Source organism: Mastomys coucha, unplaced genomic scaffold (assembly GCF_008632895.1).
Source record: "Mastomys coucha isolate ucsf_1 unplaced genomic scaffold, UCSF_Mcou_1 pScaffold3, whole genome shotgun sequence".
NCBI classification, from domain to species: Eukaryota; Metazoa; Chordata; class Mammalia; order Rodentia; family Muridae; genus Mastomys; species Mastomys coucha.
In genome coordinates, this window is record NW_022196909.1 from 48142724 (window position 1) to 48162406 (window position 19683).

Here is a 19683-nt window from a genome sequence, read left to right on the forward strand (position 1 = left end):
CCCCACACTCCCACCCACACCCCCACATTCTTGACCCACTTGTGACTGACATGTTCTCTTGAACACAGGCGCTCCTTACATCAGGGCTTGAGCAAGGAGAGACTGTTTCCCCACCCACACAGCCCCATACCCCCACACATCTGCAGCCTCATGTGTGGGTACCCCTAGCTCATAACTACAGTGGCTTGGCAAGTTGCCCGCAACCCCTCAGTATGCCCAGACTCAGTTTCCCCATGAATGGCCCGGGCATCAGTATGGGTCTTGACAGCCCACTGGCAAGGACAGAGAGCTCTCTGTGCCACGGCCTCCATGTTGCTTCCTTCGTCACGGCTCCTCGAGAGGAGTGAGTGGTTGCTCTTGAGGAAGAGAGCTTGGCTGTGGTTCCCCAGGCATCGTTCTCTGCTGAGCTGCTAAGCACCCAGCCTCCGTCCCCGTGTCTGGGGATAAGCAACTCATTCCACCTCTCTACCTGGGGTTCTTCTGCTTTAAACTTGGCCAGGGCATTGACTCAGCTTGAGTGGATGGCACATGGAGGGCGCCTTCCCCGGAGGACCAGGGATAGGTGGGCTGAGGGCTCCTAGGTGGGCAGGGCTGGGGTGGGGAGCTGTGTATGGAGGTGCCTGGGGACCCACACAGACACTGGTGTTCAGCAAGGGTCCCCTCCCTGCAGGCTGGCCCTCTCTCGGGGACTGTGTTGTCAGGGCAATGGAGCATGAGGCCTGACAGTTACAGAGTGGGCAGACTGTCACAGCCCAAAGGGACAGGCTGCAGCCCCAGGAAAGACTTCCTAAAGTGGAAGAGAATGGAAGGAGCAGGTCAGAAGCTGAGTGAGGCAGAGAGAGGCCTGGGGTCTGGCTTCCCTGGCCTGAGGCCTGGCCTCTCAAGGCCTGGGGCTGGCTCCTCTCAGCTGCCACTGCTGACATCACAGCAACCTGTGTGTGTTGGGGGGGGGGGGGATGCACTCCAGCTGGCACTGCCTTGTTAATAAAGGCACATAGCTGCTCAGCTCCTCCCCAGCTCTCCTGACAAGACCATTAATATTTCAGGGAAGACGAAGTCCCACCTCTGGCAGATCTGATAGAGCCAAGATGGTGGACTGGGGCAGGCTGCAGAGGGGACTTCTGGATGTGAGAGGCCTCCCAGACTCCTCCAGAGAGAATGTGGGGGTACTGGGAGAGGAAAGGGGAGGGGAGGGGAAGGAAGGGATAACGGGGTAGTAGGAAGTTAGTTTTCTGTCACACAGAGGCCTCCTGGCACAGGCAGAGGGAGGCAAGATCAGGAGCCCCCACAGCCCATGGGAGCCTCCGGATGCTAGCAGGAGCCTCAGACCTGGGCCAGTCTTCCTGAGTGGCCAGATCAGTGAAGGCGGCAGGGACCTGAGGACAAAAAGCTCTGGCAACAGAGGGAACGGGGGAGACACAAGCTTTAAAGTCACAGTGGGCCCTGGGGTCCAACCGAGTCTCTGCCCCACAAGCTTCACACACCGCCCCTCACGCGTTCATACAACATACATTCCACATGTCCCATACTAGCACGCTCCAGTGCCCGCCCACAAGGGTACGCAGAACTCACCCTTTTTTAGGAGTGTGTGCAATGGTCCCTTGAGCACTGTGGCTGAGTTGCTGGCCTGTACTTGGTCCTTCTGTGTGTGGATGAGCTGCTTAGGGGGCTGGGGAGTCTTTGAGAGTAGTTCCAGGCCCAGATAGCACTGGAGGACCTAGGCTCCCTGCCTTGCACTGCCCGGTGAGGGAGAGGGTCAGAGGATGAGTTCTGTCACCTGTGGTGATGGCTACATGAAGGCCATCCAAAAATGCTCCTGAATTGGAGTTTGGGGTTGCTGAGGTGCCTGTGTGGGGGACACCTGAGGGGACACAGGGGCCTCTGCTCCTCCCCACACCTGGCTCTGTGTGGCTGTGCCTGGGTTACAGCCAGCAATGGCAGAACTACTCCTAGACAATCTATGCCAGGGCCGGAGACCACAGAGACGGCCCTGGTCTGAGAATCCTGTAGAGGTGTTTGCTGCCCGTGGGTAGTCAACGAGGCAGCCCCTGAACCCCGTCTAGGGAGCTGCCCGCCCGGTGTGGTGAAATGTAACCCAGTGAGCAGGGCACCTGGTGGGCCCATGCCAACATGCCCTCAAGAAACCATGCCAAGCAACAGATATGGTGTAAGGGGGTCATTTGGGGAAGGGAGGGGACCTGGAGAGGCAGAGGGACAAGAGCAGAGCCACAAGGGCAAGACACAGACGACAGGAAGTGGGAGAGACCAGCTGGGAACATGGGGGTGGGGGGACCGAAAACTGAGGTGGGGTGCAGTCTTTTTGTTTAAGTGCCCATGAAACAGATTTTTATCAAATTTATTTATTCATTCACTTTACAGCCCAATATCAACTCTTCCTCTCCCTCTAGTCCCCCTCACATAAGTCCCCCCCATTCCCCTTAGAAGGGGAAGCCCCCCTCCTCTGGGTGTCACCTCGCCCTCCAGCCCATATATTAAGTTGCTATGGGACTAGACACATCCTCACTGAGGCCAGTCAAGGCTGTCTGTCCATTTAGGGGTGCCGGCCCCAGGTTGGCAGGTAGCCACTAGGTTGAGGGACAGCCCAGAATCCAGTTGGTTGAGGGACTCGCATGAAGACCTAGTGAGCAGTCCTTTTATAAGCCGCCCACACCTGGCAGAGGCAAGTGATGACCTAAGTTGTTGCTAGGTGGCTGGGAGGAGCCTAGTGTGACCACCTTAAGTTAACACCTGGGTCTTCTCACCCGGCTTCCTTTGGCCTTCCGGTCTGTCGGTGCAGGTCTCAGGACCTCTTGCCACAGGGAGTTAGATGGCTCCATAGTCACAGAGGTTAAGCCACTTACCCAGCATTCCTGAGGCTAAGAGTTCATAGGCAAGTTAGCCCCACTTTAGGCTGCTGCCTGGTGTTTGTGTCCCACGGAGTCCTCGTCCCTCACATGCACACCACAAAGCACAGTGTAGATCCTCTCCTCCCCACGGCCACGTCATTGCCAGGCCGGCCCATGCACGCTTCCGGTCCTCTCAGGAGCCTCATCTTACCCGTCCTCTCCTGAGTCCTCCAGCAGCCACTCTGTGGACCTCGGATGCGAGTTCTCTCCTGCCGTGGTGGTGGTGGTGGCAGAGGCAGGGGAGGCTGCTGCATCCACTGCATCCCAGTCGTCCTGTTCACTGCCTGGCTGACTACTTCCTGCTTGTGAGGCCTCGGCTTGAACACCACTTTGCCCGAGAAGGTAAAATGAGAGAGCGCTTTAGAAAACTGTGTGGCTGGGTTTTCATTATTCATTTCGGCATTTTTGTTTCAATTCTGCTTGGAGATTTTTGTTTGTTGGTAAAAGGATCTTACACAGTAGCCCAGGCTGACCCTTGAACTCCCGGTTCTCCCTCCTTCTTTCCCCAAGTGCTGGGAGTGAGTACAGGGTGAGTGTCATGCTGCCTGGTTGTGTGGTCATTTTAAAAATCGTTAACTACAGTATGAGTATTTCATTCCTGGGCATCTATCCCAGAGAGGTGAGGATGCACACCCCACCCCCATGCACGCCCCGCCCCGCCCCCTCCCCCCCGCTCATGCTCACTGGACACACAGGTCATGTTCTCTTTGTCCATCTGACGCTGGGGTACTTACCTCTGTGCTGTTCCATCAGGCCTCGAAAGGAAGCTGTGTAGATGGAAGCTAGCAGTTCTCATGGGTGTCCACCAAGGGTGGGATTGCTCAACCTGTGGCCATTCTGAAGCTTCCAGACCTCTCTCGGAGAGGTCTTGTCAAATTCCACCCAAGGCATGAGGGTCAGATCCTCCTACTTCACCAGTCCTTCTAGAAGGTTCGATATTGCCTGTCCCAGTGGAAGGTGGCATCTCACTGGGGCTTTGATTTCGCTCCCCTGGGGGCTAATGATGCTTCACCACTGATCAGACGCTTACTGCCATTTAGATGCTGAAGAAATCTCCGCTCAGATCACTTGCCTCTTGTCTTTTCCAAGTCCTCGGAATCCTTGATTTCAGACAAGAGTCCACTGCTAAGCGGTGCAATTTGCAGAGAGCGTCACCTTTTCTGCATGTTGTCTTTGCGTTCTTCAATCTTTGAAGTACAAGTTTTTTAATTCCCACACCGTCGTTGGCTTTGTCTCTTTTTTCGGGTGCCAGTGCCATCGTGGGCCCTCACAACAGAGACTCCATTTGCCAGATCTGAGGCTGTCAGCCAGCTTCCTGCCATGACAACAAATACCCAGTAGAGTCGCCTTATAAAAAGTTTTAAATCGGGTGTGATGGTACAGTTCTGTAATCCCAGCACTCAGGAAGTAGAGGCAGGAGAGGGACAAGTTCAAGACTTGTTTTACTGAATAAGAACGGATTGACTTTTATTTTGACACCTATAGAGGCTGGAACCTCCAGCTAGGTGGCTGTGTTATTTTTAGACCCCCGTTGGGGTGGACCACTCCATCATGGGTGGGAACATGCTGTGGTAATAAACCGTTCCCTAACAGCCCAGAAGTGAAAAAGACTTGCTTGAGTCTCATACTGTCCTGGAGGGAATACCCACACTGACTCAAAGGACTCCCTCCAGGCTCATCTCTCTTAACAACACTGAGACTGGAGACAAGCTGGGACCAAGCCTTTAACACATTGACCTTTGAGGGATCTTCCAGGAGGAACAAGAGCAGATGGCCCCGAGACCGTAGTTTTCTAGCTTTGGTACTTATATCTGTCTTTGTTTAATTTTTTCCCCTCCCTTCAATCAGTACTGAGGATTGAACTTGGGGCCTGACTTGGGCTTGACAGGGGTGTGCTCTCCCACCATGCTGTATTCATTCCTGCCTGGCTTAAGAGCTAATTCTTGCGTGTGGTGCGACTGGCGGTCAGCTGGGTCAGTTTTTCCAGGAAATGACACCGGTTCTGCTAGCTTAGTGTATGTCACTTCCTGCTTTCTGCAGGACCTTGGAAGACAGGCTGCCAGCGCATGGGGGCAAGAGCCTGGGCTGTCTAATCACTGTGTAAGGCTTAGGAGGTGTCCCTGGCTGAGGAGGTCCCTCAATTTCTATAGTCCCAGGCATGGGATACGGACTAGTTTCAGGCTGTCCACACCAGCTGACTTGGATTTGCCTCATGCTCTAGCAGGGGCGTGATTTTGCCAGCTACAGATATGTTTCTGCAGTTGTGTGACATTTGGAATTCTGGAGATCTTTTAGAGGGTCTATAAAATACTACGGTCCAGAGAGGCAGGGTGAGGTGGAGGTTTGTTGGTTGGCGGCTGTCGGGTGGGGTTTGTAAGTAGCTATGCACAAAGAAGAACCTACAAGAAGAAATTAGCTATCCGGATGGTGAAGATCAAACTTGCCCCAAGGAGTTCAACCCTCAACCCCACTAATCCTCAAAAGGAATATAGCGATAACCCCGTTCTTTTCCATCCTCTTTTTCTCTCCTGTCCACCGTTAGGGGCTTGAAAGGGTAGAAAAAGGAAGAACTCACAGAGTAGCAAAGACCACCACAAGTTTCCTTCATTATGGCGAAAACGACAAGTTGGATGGGACGGCCCCTGTGACTCCGCATAGTTCTTTATCTATGTTCAGTTCTCGTCATGGGAAACCTGTCAATAAATGTCCATATTTCACAACGCCCCCTCCCCCCCACAAGTCATCCTCTGTGAATACAACTTTATAGCTATGACTCAACTCCGCCTCAAGTTCCTGATTCAGCCATTTAGCTCAACAGCCCCAGACATTTGGATTTCATCCCCTAGCAAAAATCTCCAAAAGATATTTTCGGGACCAAAATAGGGTTGCCAATGTTTTATTTTGTCAAATAGGACATTCAAAATAGCAACCCTGGCAACCTGTTGTAAGTACTGAGTGACATATGAAAGGAGCGTAAGGGAGGGCAACAGCTGTCCGCGTCCGCGCACACTGAGCTGCCCTCACTCTCAGGTGAGGGGGAATGCACTACTTCTCTTCTTACTACGCTCAGAAATGGCTGCTGCCTCTAGTGGCTTTATCTCTGATAAAATGCAAATTTCATCAAGAGCAACCCCAGTGGTCAGCACAGGAGTAGGGGGGACAGGCAGGAGCAGCTCGCAGGATTGATTGCTCAGAGCACCAGATGGCAGGACCTGTGCCCAGGTGGTAGCACCTTGGCAGCACGCACGCGCGCGCGCGCACGCGCGCGTGCGCGCACACACACACACACACACACACACACAGTGTGTTTCTCCAAACAAAAAGTGCTGGGGATCTAACTGCCTCGCTTGGCAGCCAAGTCCTCAACACAGCTGTCACCTTCTGTGTGGGGCCACCGCTTTACAGGTATGCCTCGAGGCTGTGGGGAGTGCTGAGTCCGCCTCAAATGTGTTCCCTCCCAAGGCTGTGAGAAATGCTCGGTCCGCTTTAAATGTGTGCCCTCCAAGTCTGAGGAATTCCGTGCTCCCCAAGTCTGTTTGGGTCCCAGGACCTTGGCATGGGTGGGTCATTCTGTCTGGACTGTCGAGAGCTGCATTTAAGGAGAGACGCCCACGCCACTCATTCCTTCTCCCAGAGTCTGGGCCTGCACTGTGCTACTGTTCCTTTAAGAAGCACTTCCATGCTTCCTGGGTGAAACCAATCAGAAAGCGGAGGGAGAAGTGTGACCGCCAGCTGTGCCAATAAAGTAAGAGTCTGTTGGACCCTTCCAAGAACCAGAACCTCCTGGGGCAAGCCTATTTAAAGAGACAGCGTTGTGTAGTTGGGCCACTGCAGTGGATGTTCATTCAGAAGCCTTAAACTGACTAGTACCCTCAAGTTGCAGCTGGTCTATCTACAACCTGGGAATTTGCTCAGAAAGATGAGTGATTTAGCTAACTAATTGGACTTTTGTTTGCGTTTTAAAGCATGCTCCTTTGCTAAACTAATGGACCCTCTATTTATAGATGACTCCAACACAAAGTGACTACTAATTACTACAATTAATATCACGTTAAGGGCTTGCCAGCCAACTTCACAGCAACTTGTGTCGCCCACTCATTTTCAATTAAGGGCCCACTGACGGGGGAATACTGGTTATTAAGATGGACCCTGGGGTGTAATTACTGCTCACAAGGTCATTAAAGCTGTTCCCCTGCAGGGCTGGTCCATGGTGCCCGGAGCTTGGGAGCTGGTATCCATGTTCTACCCGGAGGCCACAAAGGTTCAGAGCCCCAGGCTGCCCACAGAGAGTGAGCCTGGCCCCAAGCAGCTAGGGGGAGGAGCAGATAAAGTCAGGATGCTCATCGACAGGCTGTGGCACACCCAGGCAGGGGGGCTGTGGCAGCTGAGGGGCTGAAGGGGCTGTGAGGGGGGATAGTCCTTTCTTCAGAACAGCTATTGTGGCAAAGCTGGGGGTGTGGAGCAGACAGAACAGCAGCTTCCTTTGGGCAGGAACAGCAGTGTGTGGAGCCTCCTCTGAGAGGCAGTCACAGGAGGGACTATTCAATGAGAATCTGAAAGCAGACAGCTGCAGGGTACACAAGGCAGCAGTCTACAAGACAGAGGGGGCCTTGACCCAGAAGTGTGGGGGACCCCTCTGCTCCCGGCCTCGTTTCCTCAGAGCACCTTCTCAGGAGGCCATTGTCCCACCTCCTCCTGCAGTTCAAGGGGCACTGAGTCCTGAAAGAGCTAGAAAGTGGGGTGGGGTCGGGTGTCTATATACGGAGAGGGAGAGAGGGATTGAGATTAGAATAGTTTGCAGGCTGTGATCCAGCTGGTCCAACGATGGCTGTCTGTGAGTGAAAGCTCCCAGAATCAAATAGTTGTTCAGTCTATGAGGGAGACAGCTGGGGGCGAGGGGAGTATGTGGGTGTTCCGTGGAAACCGAGATCATAGTTGTGGGAGGTAAACATCCGCACCAGTCCAAAGCAAGCAAAAGACTAATTCACTATTCACTGACAGATGCAAGCACTGGTCGACACTAAACCTGAAAATAAAAAGTCCACAACTGTCCAAGAAAAGAGCTGTACTTTGGGACAGACCCTGGGACAGGCCAGCAGGCTGCCTCATCCTGATTCAGCCCACTGACTCAAGGGACCCCACTGGCCCCTTGAGATCCCTTTTATAAGGAGAGAAAAAGTGTTCACAGGGTAGGGAGGAGCTGCCTGTTATACATCGTTAGAAAGATACCAGGAATGGGAAGGAACAGGGTCATCATATCCAGTGAACAGGGCCCCAAGTTTAGTGTAGGTAGAAAATTATGTTTTGTACTTTCATATCAGATCTAAGGAATGGGACTTATAAATTACAAATAGAAACCTCAACTTGTAAGGACCTAACATAGGACAAATAGAAACTTGCGCTTTAACTACAGACAGAAGTCTTAACCTGCAAAGTGTAGTGTTCCTGTTTGGGTCTCAGAAACTCTTGTTAGGGGCTACACAGATGCTGGGTCTGTGAGAGGGAGGAGAGGCATTGTGTGAGGCTGGCAGCCAGACAGCGGCTCACATAGAAATACTCTTGGAGTTGGTCAGAGTTCTGGGAAGTTCTGACAGTCCCCCTACACACACACACACCACTCCTCATTTTGTCTCCTTTCCTTTCGTTTCTCTTGTTCCAGGGAACTCACTGAGCCGTCCCTGCTACTGCGCAATCAAGACTCAGAGAAAGCAGGGTTAAGAGAAGAGAGAAGCCACTCTGCATCACTGGCCTGACCCTCTTGGTGACCCCACCCTGATCTGCCTGCTTCCTGCTCTCATCCCTGCTGCTCCCTGGAAAGCTCTGCCCTCACCCCCACCCCCACCCCGCACTAACAAGCACTCCCAATACCCTTTGCTCTCACCTTTACCTCTGTTGCCTGGATCATTGACACCCTTGCCCTTTCTAAAGAGCTGCTAGAGGTTCTGACTTCCGTGGCCTCCCATAGAACATCAGCACAGTAAACAGAAGGGAGAGAAGAGCTATGGCATCTCCGTGACAGGATCAAATCTGCCTGCAACCCCCTACTCCCCAACCCCTACACACACACCTAGAAAAAGGATAAGAGAAGTGTTGGCTTCCCTTGTGGCATGGGATGTCACTGACACCTGATCCCTTCACGATTCTCACTGTGCAACTTCTTCCTCCTGGTGCAAGATGACAGCCATCGCTCTAGTCTGCCTCCAGCTGGAGACCACAGGGTAGGGGGAGCTGAGGGGCCAGCCACCCGCCACAGCCCAGGCAGGCATAGGCTCCCTGCCGGCAGCCCAGCCAGAAGGGCCCACACTGGCCTTGTAGGCCCACACTGGCCCTGTAGGCCCACACTGGCTGGCCTTGTAGGCTCGGCTCTAGTCCCCTTTTACCTGACAAGGCACTGCCCTAGGCTCAGAGTGGCTTCCCTTGCTTCCAGAGCCAGCAGTGGTCCTAAGAAGGCAGCATGAATTAGCAGGGTACCCTGGCAAGCCTTGACTGGGGCAGCCAGGGGGCCTGTGTGGGTGGTGGTGGGGGAGTTTGCCTTGTTGCTACCACCGAGGGGAGGGCACTGTCCAGAGAAGCATGAAGAACTCCAGCACCAGCAGAGGGGTCACATCTTTGTGGGAGGTAACACTGACTAACCACAGGCTTTTTCCCTCTGGCCAGGGGTCAGGGGTCAGGGGTGGGACTGGGATAGGAAGTGCTTTATCCAACCAGTTGAACACACGTACGGATTGCTGGCCTAGCCAGCCTTTCTGCTTCTGGGCTTTCTTTTCCTTTCCTTCAGGAGAAACTGAAAACAGGATGTTGGGGGGGGGATAGATTTATTCTAGTGGTGAGATCTGAGCGCTGGGGAGACAGGGCCCCCAAAGAGCAGACACCGCCAGCCCGCTAAGCTGGGATCTTGGCCGGACCACACAGGTGTCCATGACTGAGAGCATACCAGGAGGGAGGTCTTGCCCCCGGGACTGTTCTGTAGGTGGGAAGGGAACAGATGGAGAGCGGGTGCAGGGAGTCATGGAGCCTCAGTGGAGAAGAGGGGGACCGGGCAGTAAGGCGTGTCAGATCCACAGAATGAAGCTAAGGAGAGCGAGCACAGGTGACCACGAAGGCTGGGGGTCAGGGTTGTACCAGTAGCTTGGCTCTGTGCAGGCAGCCCAGGCTGGAATGACAGGGTAAAGACCATCTATGTCTATGTCCCCTCTACACTAAACCCTGCAGGCACTTGCTCACTTTTTATTGAGCACTTACTATGTAGCAGGCATTAGACTCAGGATCTAAAATATTATATCCATTTTTAACTGCCACCACCCGCACACACTCCCCCACACACACTGAAGATCCCACGACATGCATGCTGCTTTGGTCTAACTATGGATGGCGTCCCCAAAAGTCCAGGTGTTAAAAAGCTAGGAGCTCAGGAGAGCAAGATTGGACGGTGGTTGAGAGTTGGGCCCGTGAGAGGAGCTACATATGGGGGGGGGGGGCATCCTCCGAGAGCGAGGCGAGACAGGCCTGGTAGGACTCTGCTTTCTGGCTAGAGATTACCTGCTCACCCTCCCATGAGCCTCCATGAGCCCCCCCCAATACTGTGCTACCCCTCAGAGAGGCCCAAACCAACGAGGCTGCCCAATCTTCTACTTCAACTTCCAGGTCCACGAGCCAGAACAAACCTCTCTGCTTCCCAAGTAGACCGTGCCAGGCAATCCGTGGTACAGCTCCGACACAGAGGGCGTTCATTGCATAGTGGAGCTGAGAGCCTGGAGGCATGGGGGGGTGGGGTGGGAGGGGAAGTGTTCGCTGCCAGTGGTGGGGATGCCAGTCACCCACTGCTGTCACCTGCTCGTGTGGCCTGCCCAGGGTTCAGAAACCCCTGATAGAGCTCATATGGGAAGTGTCACAGAAGGCAAATGGAAAGGGGCCTAGGAATTTGGGGAGCTGACTAGCTCCAAAGGGGGTACTCCAGCTCTTAGAGCCTGGAGCAGCCAACCACTGGGATTGTCCCAGACTCCCCAGTGTCCTCTCTTCCTAGGAGATACCCCTTCTCTACTTTCAAGACCAGAATCTGTGCCACAGTGCACCAGGATAGTGAGCCCAGGGGGTCACGTTAGGGCTACAGATGACTGCATCCTTAGGTACCCCTACCCACAATCCTGCTTCTCCTCCCTATAGACACCATACTGGGCCTGTCTCCCTGCTTTGGCTCAGCTGGAGCAGCAGAGGACACCAGAGCTACACACTATCTACTTCTGTACCCAGCCTACTGCCAAGGTTGTCTCTGAACAAACTGGATATTCCATGGCGGCTTATCCCTCTTGAACAGGGCGAGCTGTCCATTCAATGGCCCAGAAATAATGGGTAGGGCATAAACTGTTGGTAGCCACCAGTGGAAAAAGAGTACACAGTAGGCACTAAATAAATGCTGCTGCTTCTTCCCCAGCAGCACAGAGCCTTGTGGGAGTTGTTCCTGGTTGCTGAGAAGCTCCAGTACAATATCTCATTTCACGTCTGCTCAAGCAGACACAAACATTTTGCGTCTCCCAGTTTCCTTGTGGGATAATATACATTAGAGACAAGGTATTGGTGCCCACCACGGGACAGTCCAAACATCTGGGGTTTAGGTAGAGGGGGGAGGAGTGAGGCACATGGTTAATTTCTTCTGGCCACCTGCCATGACGGTACCAAGCAGACACCACTAAGCAAAAGTCTCCTCGGCCAGCCTCTTTCTCTCTGGATCAGGCTCCTAGTTTCTCCTCCTCTGGACCTTCGGCTACTGGGCCGGCCTTCTCTTCCACCTTCTTGGCCACATCACCAAATCTATCTAATCAATAGTCTCGGCTACCCACTGAGCTGCCTTGATGCCCCCCCACACCCCCCCACACCCCCCCACACCCCACTCCTGGCTGCTCGCTAGAGCTGTGAAATCCCAATGGGAACCATAACAGACTATGTCCTTGTGCATACTATAGTGAGTGGCTGGCGAGCCACTGTGGTGTCCCTTCCAGTCCTTAGAACCCCTCTATTCCACAGGGAAGAGACCGGCTACCAGACCAGTCCCTGTCCCTGCTCCCTCCCATCCTCTACCTACCTCGCCCCCACACCAGCAGCGTGTACCCCCGAGTCTCTCTGCCTTCTGCTTGGGAGACTGAGCCCTCTCAGGGCCTGGCTGAGCCAGAAGCTGGCTAGAGGTCTAAATCCATCATTCCCCTGCCTCTAACATACCCCTGGATAACCAAGGCAGCTAGGCCAAGGCTTGCGTCGTCCCCTCTGCCTGACTGCTTCTCTCACACTCACATGACTGCCCCTCTTCTTCCTTTCCAGTTCAGCGTGGAGAAGGCCTGCCCAAGCTCCAAGGTGGCAGCTGCTTCCTCCTCCCCCTCCTCCCTGTCACATCATCCTTCCACCCCCTTTCCTGTGCCGCGCCCAAGCTCTTGGATGTCGTATTAATTAGCTGTGCATTAATTTTGTCCTTTGCCCTCTCGGCTGGACATCTGGCACAGGAACATGTGCTCTGCTCTCCATGCTTGTGGGTTCCCAAGGCTGTAGGCGCGCCCTTTTGTCTCACAAGATACAAGGTCCGAGAATGAACCTGTGAACGAATGACTGGCTACCCTGATTTTACAGTCGAGGAAACTAAACTGGTCCCTGCCTGGCCAGCCTGCCCCCCCTGCCTGCACACCCCCCTGGCCCCACCAGGCCTTCCGTTTCTGTCCACTACACTATGGGACATTGCTCTGGGCTTCTGTCTGTTCCCAGTTCCAGGAAGCATTGCCCACTCTAGGCTGCAGCCTGTTGAGCAAGCTACAGGGCCTGCCTTCTCTTGGGCCCCATGGATCCCATGGGGGAGGCCTCCTTCCACACCCACACTGGACAGCACATTCACTGGAATGAAAGAACTTTGATTAGTTTACAAGAAGGGGTTTTCTTAAGGGGAACCTGGCAGGGCAAGCGCTCACCAGGGACAGGCCATGCACAGAAGCCACCTGGCACCTGCTCAGAGGTAGCCTTTCCCTCTTGGTGCCTGGGAGGCCTCTTGTTTTGGCTCCAGTAGCATCAGAAAGAACCCTGGGCCAGGCCAGAAGCTGAGGGACTTTCCCAGCTTCCCTATCTCATGTAGGGCCTGTCAGCTTCTGCCAGGAATGGGCCACTATGGAAGTGCTCGACAAACCTGCCACAAAGGGAGACTGCCTTGACCTGTGAGTTAGTTGGGAAATTGTACTTGCCTCCCCCTAGCAACCCTGAAAACCGCAGATCTGGAAACTGCCCACAGGACCTCACCGGGGCAAGCAGGGGGAGGACAGGGCACAAGGGCATCAACGGGGACAGTAGAGAGAGCAAGGCTGGGAGGGAGCTCCCTCCCAGGGGTCCGAAGGTGGCCCAAAGGAAAACGAAGTCTTGTCTTTCCCTTGTCTGTCACTTGTTGTCCTTGTTGTCAAAGTTTTGTCTTTTCCTTGTCTGTCACTTGTTGTCCTTGTTGTCAAAGACACTCTTGTCTCTGGCCAAGGTCTCTGCACATATGGCATCCTAGGGAGGCGGCTGGGTCTTCATGGCAGACAGCCAACTTCCTGTCTGCCCACTCCTGAGGCTACACTGCCTCTCCAGTCCGTTCAGAGTCTATCTTTTATGTCTCTTTGAAGGCTTTCCCATCTGCACCCTTTTCTGAGCTCAGGCCTAGTTTTCCCATGCTGGCTGGTCTTGCTTTTGTCAACCTGACTGGAACAAGAGACGCCTGGGATCTGTATAGCACACGTGCCTTGAGTGTGCCCATGGAGGCAATTTCAGAGAGAATCGACAAGTGGGTCGGACAGCATTGAGCAGAAAGACCCATCCTGAATGTGTGGAGTGGCACTGTCCACGGGACTGCAGTCTGGATGGAAAAAACATTGGAAGCCAGCCTGGGCACGTAGCTCTGTGCCAGCACCCGTCATGGCTGCTGTCAATTACCTGCCCATGGATTCAGACTCTAGCTTCTTCTGGATCCAAGGAGCCTCGGGCCTTGGTGTCGGAGAGACAACTGAGCCATCTAGCTTCTTGGACTGAGAAGTTTCTGGGTTCTCAGTCCTTCCCTCATACACTGGGCAGTGGCTGAACTCCACAGTTCTCAACCGTGTGAACCACCACTGGTCTCATACGTGTGCTGGCTCTGTCCTTCTGGAAAGCGGCCTTTGTCACAACTGTAGTCTCTTCCTGGTGCTTTGCTTTCTACCCATTCGGTGTCCCAGCCTTGCAGCAGCTGGCTCAGAGGCCGCTGTGTGCCCCGCTTCCAGTTTGCCCTCAGCTCAGCCCTGCGGCAACACTTGGGTGTGCAGCTACGGGCACCCTGACTCTTCTCTGGCTTGATCTAGTGGGTCCTTGAGGTCTGGATTCAGACTGCTTGGTCCCCAGGAGTCATCTACCTGGCTTTCCTCCTCCTCCGCATCACCAGCTCCCCCTCAGTGCCCTTCCCAACACTTGTGCCACCCTGCTTAATAAGCTTTAAATAAACATGGCTACTCCGTGGTTGCAGACGAGAGCCTCCCTGCTGACTGCCAAACCCCCAGGTGTTGCCTGAACACCTATGCATTACGCTAGCTATACCTCAGAAAGGCAGATAAGAGTCCAGACCCAGCCCTCAACATGAAGGGAGGGCCTGCATAGCTGGGAACTGCTGGGCAGGGACTCGACTGACCATATGAGATGAGTTCTGGTTGTGTCTCAGGCCCTCCTTCCTCTCTGGCCACCTGCAATGGCTGCATGTGCACCTTGCCTGGCGTCCACTCGGGCCAATGAGATGGAAGCAGAAGGTTCTAGGTCTACAAGAGCCCTTCTTTTCAATGAAGCCCATGTCCCTGCCTAGACACACATTGGGACGCTGTGAGCATGAGGTGACATGCTAAGAATGGCAGAAAGATATGCGAGGGCCTGAGGGGCAGCACCAGGCCTCAGCCGACTCTCCTCACATAGCAGAACAGGCTGCTAGGCCTGGCTCACCACTTAAGGCCCAAAGAAGACCTCTGCCTCCCTCCTAGGACACCCCGGCTATTCACTGGGAACTGAAATCCCCTGTTGGGGCAAAGCCCCATAAAACCTCCCCAGGCTTGACCTTTCTGTGAGTTGGGACTTGCTCAAGACCCTCCATGCTTGAAGAAGGTTCTCATGTGCTGCCTGGCTTCCTGTGTACTTCATAGACTCCCCACCCATACATAATGAGGGAAATCCCTTGATCACACTTCCAAGGGTCATTCTAGGACCTTAGGGTTGGGGGGACACCGAGGGCAGCCACGCCCACCTTACCGGTCCCTTGAAGGCAGAGCCCTGTCTGCCTGATCTTATACCATTTTGCAGGACAGAAACTTTTCAGGACAAGGCGTGGCAGGGGCCTGGTCACATGTTGTTGGCTCCAGCAGTTTGTTCCTGTTGATCAGAACAAATATCTCTGGCAAGTTAAAAACCAGGAACTCTAGTGGCCGGGCTGCTTCTGTGTCTCCCAACACCCAGGGCAGCTGCTAGGGCAGCCAGGGTCCCAACATTTAACCAGCACAGTGGCTGGGCAGAGGTAGTGCCATGTCTTTCTTTGATCTACAGCTTAAAAAAAATGTGGCCCTAAGCCTGATTTGGATCAAAGGTAAGCCCTATGTAGGAAAAGGAGTTTCTTCTAGTGCTCGTTAGGGGTGGGCCCTTCCTTTTGTCTGGAGCTGCATGCCCACTGCCTCTCGAGCAGGTTGAATCTCCTTTGCCTGGCCTCCACACTGGGGTGATACTCGATACCAGATACTTCATGGCCAATGGCCAAGCCCCTTCTGTAGCATGTGGGAACAAGGACAGTTCCAGCTTTGCAAACACCATGAGTAACTTGGGAGGGAGGAACTGAGAAAGGAGCAAAGATTTATTTTGGCTCAAGTTTCAAAGGTTTCAGCCCGTGGGCCCTGTCCCCTACCCATGGGCCCTGTCCCCCACCAACTCGTGCTGGTTCAAATCATCATTGGCAAGGGAGTGCAGGGTGCCACCAACTTTTGTGGAAGCTAAGAAGCAAAGAGGGCTTGCTTTTATAGGGCAACTGCTTTCCCGAAACCCACCAAACTATGAGTCCATCAGTGGATTAATCCATAGGGGAGGAGGATGGGGTTCTCGGAACCAGTTGCCTCACCTCTAAAAACTTGTGTCATTGTGACAGAACTTCCAACACATGTGACATTGAGGGACATTTAAGATCCAAACCATGACAGTTAGGGAAACCAAGCCTTCCTTCCTCACCCTCGCCCTGACTGGGCAGTTGGCTGTGCCCAGGTAGCCACGCCCAAGCGGCTGCGCGGATCTGCAGGTTTCACACTGACCCAGAGCTGTACTCGGAAGCAGCTTGTCTGTCCACTCCTCCTTTCCCTTCCCCGGGGCCTCAGCCAAGGCCTGGTTCTCAACACACTTCTGCTGGGGAAGGAAGAGTCCACGTTCCTTCAGACGCAAGGCCAGGCGCGCCCTACTGCAGGATGGACCTAGCACATTTGAGAGCTCTTGACTTTTCTCCCTGGCCACTTTCACTGTCTCCAGAATGACACATCTCCATCTGGGTTCAATTCCTGGATTTCCTCTCAGGTGGCCATCTTGACGTGGAAACGGACTCGTTGCTGGTTTCCTCTAGTGCCAGCGCCAGCATGATGCCCCAAACAGCCTGTCACCCCGCTCTCTTGTACAGTCTCTCTTCACGAGGAGATTAGGTAAGGAGAGTGCAAGTCCTCGGTAGAGACCAAGAAGTCTGACCATCCAAGCTGAGTCCAAAGCCACACTATGACCACCAGGAACCTGCCAACCAGTCTCCCTCTGTCAGGCTTCCAGGTTCTTCAGCTAGGGACAGCTCAGCAAGTCCACCCCACTTCTCAAAGCAGGTTCTTGCCTTCTCTGCTGCCCCCCAACCATGCTAACAGGGAGTCTTTCTACACTGCCAGGGTCCCAAGCACCGCCAGGTGAATTTAACTTTGGTGACAATTTTTAGCCACCCTTCTGTCCCACCACATGCCCAATTTTCACTTAATTGGGCTCCCAAAGCATACAGATTCACAGAAACTAGAACAGTAATGATGTTGCACATTGGAAAACCCACTTGCCAATTCTTTACAAAACTGCCATTACTGGCTTGGGACAGAGTCACAGACAGGGTCAGCCTCCAGGGTGAATGTCTCTCCTTGAAAATAGTTTTGAGTTAGTCCTTCCAATTTAGAAATCCCCTCTTCTGTAGCCAAGGCTTCTGTAAGCCCTTCACTAAGTCATCTCTAACCTGTGGAGGTCCCGAGCCTCACAGTGGCTTACATACACGCAGCAACTAAATTCTTTGCCTCAGGTTTCTGTAATCTTGAAGAGCTGGCTTCTCCGCCTTCTGTCCTGGACCCCACCCAGCCCCACAACTTCCTGCAGCTTGTGAGCCCACATACAATATTAAGGACAAACTAGATCTCAGGTGTCCTGAGGTCAAGAAAATCCAGAGAAGTGGGAGCTGCCAGACCAATGAAGAACTCAGCCAGGGCCATCTCCCCAACCATCGGCATCTCTGCTCTGCTCAAGGACATATGTTCACAATCCCTTTTGAGATTTATCAGTCTCATAGATCCTCAGATCCTCATGTCATCCTTTTTTGGCCCTCTTCTCTGTTCTCAGCACAGAAACGTTTTAAGATTGGTAACAATTTCATACTTGTTTAGTAGGGGATGGGGAAGAACAAGCTACAACTGGCAGCAGTCCTGGCTGAAGGGCAGGGAGAGGGGGGGCTTGGAAGGCAGGGGGCAGGTGGTTGCAGCTGTGAAGAGAAGAGGGAGCTGGCCTGAGAACTCTAGGCCCAGGCCCCCAGGAGGTGCATGGAAGATGGGACCCAAGGCCTGGAAGCAGGAAACCTAATTAGATCCCTGTTACATGGCAGGGGACAGGAATGTGAATGAAGGGAGCTGTCTGTGCCAAAGCCATGGGCCATGCCCCAGTTGCTCTGAGGAGACAGCAGTATGGTGGCTGCAGACACAAGTCCACACCTGACAGGCAAAACTGGGGTGGTCCAAAGCTGTGGAAGCCTGTGTTCTGAGCATGTCAAGGCACAGAGGCTCCCGAGTGCCATCTTGGGTGCTCTTGGATATGCCACAGGGTATGTGGCTGGTCTTTCCACTCAAGGGTTGATAGACCCAGGCATCCAAGTCTGAATAAGGGTTAGCCTTTCTCTCCTTTGTAGAATTGTGCCTAGCAGATACATTCTGGCCTAAATGTTCCTGGCCAGGCCTGCATGAGATCTTTCCGGAACTCAGGGTTTCTTCCTTCAATAAAAGATCCAAGCGCCCTAACAAGTGCACAGGGAGGTCCGGCGAATTGAACACCCACCAATCTGTAGAAAACCACCTTTCTAATAAGGGTATGTATCCCTAACTTTGTCTTTGCATTCCCCTCCATTGTCCTACTCCCTCTTCCTTCCCTGTGCCACCCCCTACTGCCACCCACCTGTTGTCCCCTACTGCCGGCCCCCTGTTGTCCTATACCCCCTGAGCTCGGGAACCCTGAGGACTGGAGGGAGGACCTCTCCATACTGGCTGGGTGGGGCTTCTGAGTTGGTGGTGACAATACTGTTACTTTGAGCTAGAACTGGTCACTGCATGCTGGAAAGAGATGAGGGCCCACAGTCCATTCCAAACACCCTGAAGCCAGGGCAGGGGCAAAGTGGAGTAAGCTGGACTCATTCCTGCACATGACACAAAGCTCTATCTTTGGGTGCTCTGCTGGCCAAGGCGGGACTAGCCACGGCCCCACAGGACCCCGTGGGTTTACTGTACGGAGCACTACTCCTTCCACGCCAGCGGGCAGCCCGAAAACCATGCTTTCTCCTCCCCTGCCTCTGGAGACCTTTCTCCACTTGTTGACACTTAGCCTGGAGAAAGGGAGAATAAACCCATTTTGGGGTAACCTGCTCTACCTTCAAGGCTCATGCCCAAATGAAACAGGAGAAGGGAATCCCAACTCGTTATCTTGCAGCTAGCCATTTGTCAGGGAGCAAGCAGGGCCAGCCTTGGCCTAGAACATTCTCTACTAGGGCTCAGCAGGCTCCCCCCTCCTCTCCCAAGCCAGCAACAAATGCCAGAGAGTCCTGGGATGTGAAGGGTCAAGGGGGTTTGATCCGAGGGCCCGTCCCTCTTGAGCCCCGCCTGCCCGAGTGCTCCATCCAGTGTCATCCACCCATTCATCCATTCAACAAATACTCATTGAGCTCCGGTCTACTGCAGCTCCTGCCCTAGAAATCAGTCTGTGCAGAGCTTTTGGGGGAGGGGTGGAGACAGACAACTAGCAAGGGGGAGGGGGGGGGTCGAGTCCAGATAATGATAAATGACCGGGATGGCAGGGCAGCCAGCCGGGAGTGGTTTGGGTGGAGTCAGTAAGCAGTCGCATTGGAGGGCAGCCTGAGTGGGGGCCAGCAGTCACTGTGGAAGGCTAGCAGAGCTACAACTGACAGCACGCACGAGGGGTAGTTTTTTTACTCTGGGAGCTGTTCTGTAGCTGTCGGGGTTGGAGGAACATAAGATCTCACAAGAAGACAGGGAGGTCACAAGAGCCCCAAAGGGACAGGAGCAGGTGAGGGGGTGCTGGCTCCCTAGGGAACAGTGGCTGGCCATGCAGACTCCTCTGACAGCCTTTACAGGGAGGCTGTCTTCTAGGCCTTGGTCTCTGATGGGAGCCTCTCCTCATTCCCCACTACTGTGAGCCTAGGCCCGGATTAAGCAGAGCCCAGTTAAATGGGAATGCACATGACCGCCCGCCGCCGACCCCCCCACCCCCCCACCCCCGTCCC

General features: G+C 53.9%; 1 long non-coding RNA gene across 1 annotated transcript; it reads right to left on the reverse strand.

The window, feature by feature from the left end:
- Nucleotides 1-2340: 2340 nt before the first annotated feature.
- LOC116075012 lies at nucleotides 2341-19660 on the reverse strand. The gene is made up of 2 exons (XR_004112380.1): nucleotides 3641-19660; nucleotides 2341-3234 (listed from the first exon to the last, which is right to left on the reverse strand). It is a non-coding gene; the product is annotated as an uncharacterized LOC116075012 (long non-coding RNA).
- Nucleotides 19661-19683: the final 23 nt, after the last annotated feature.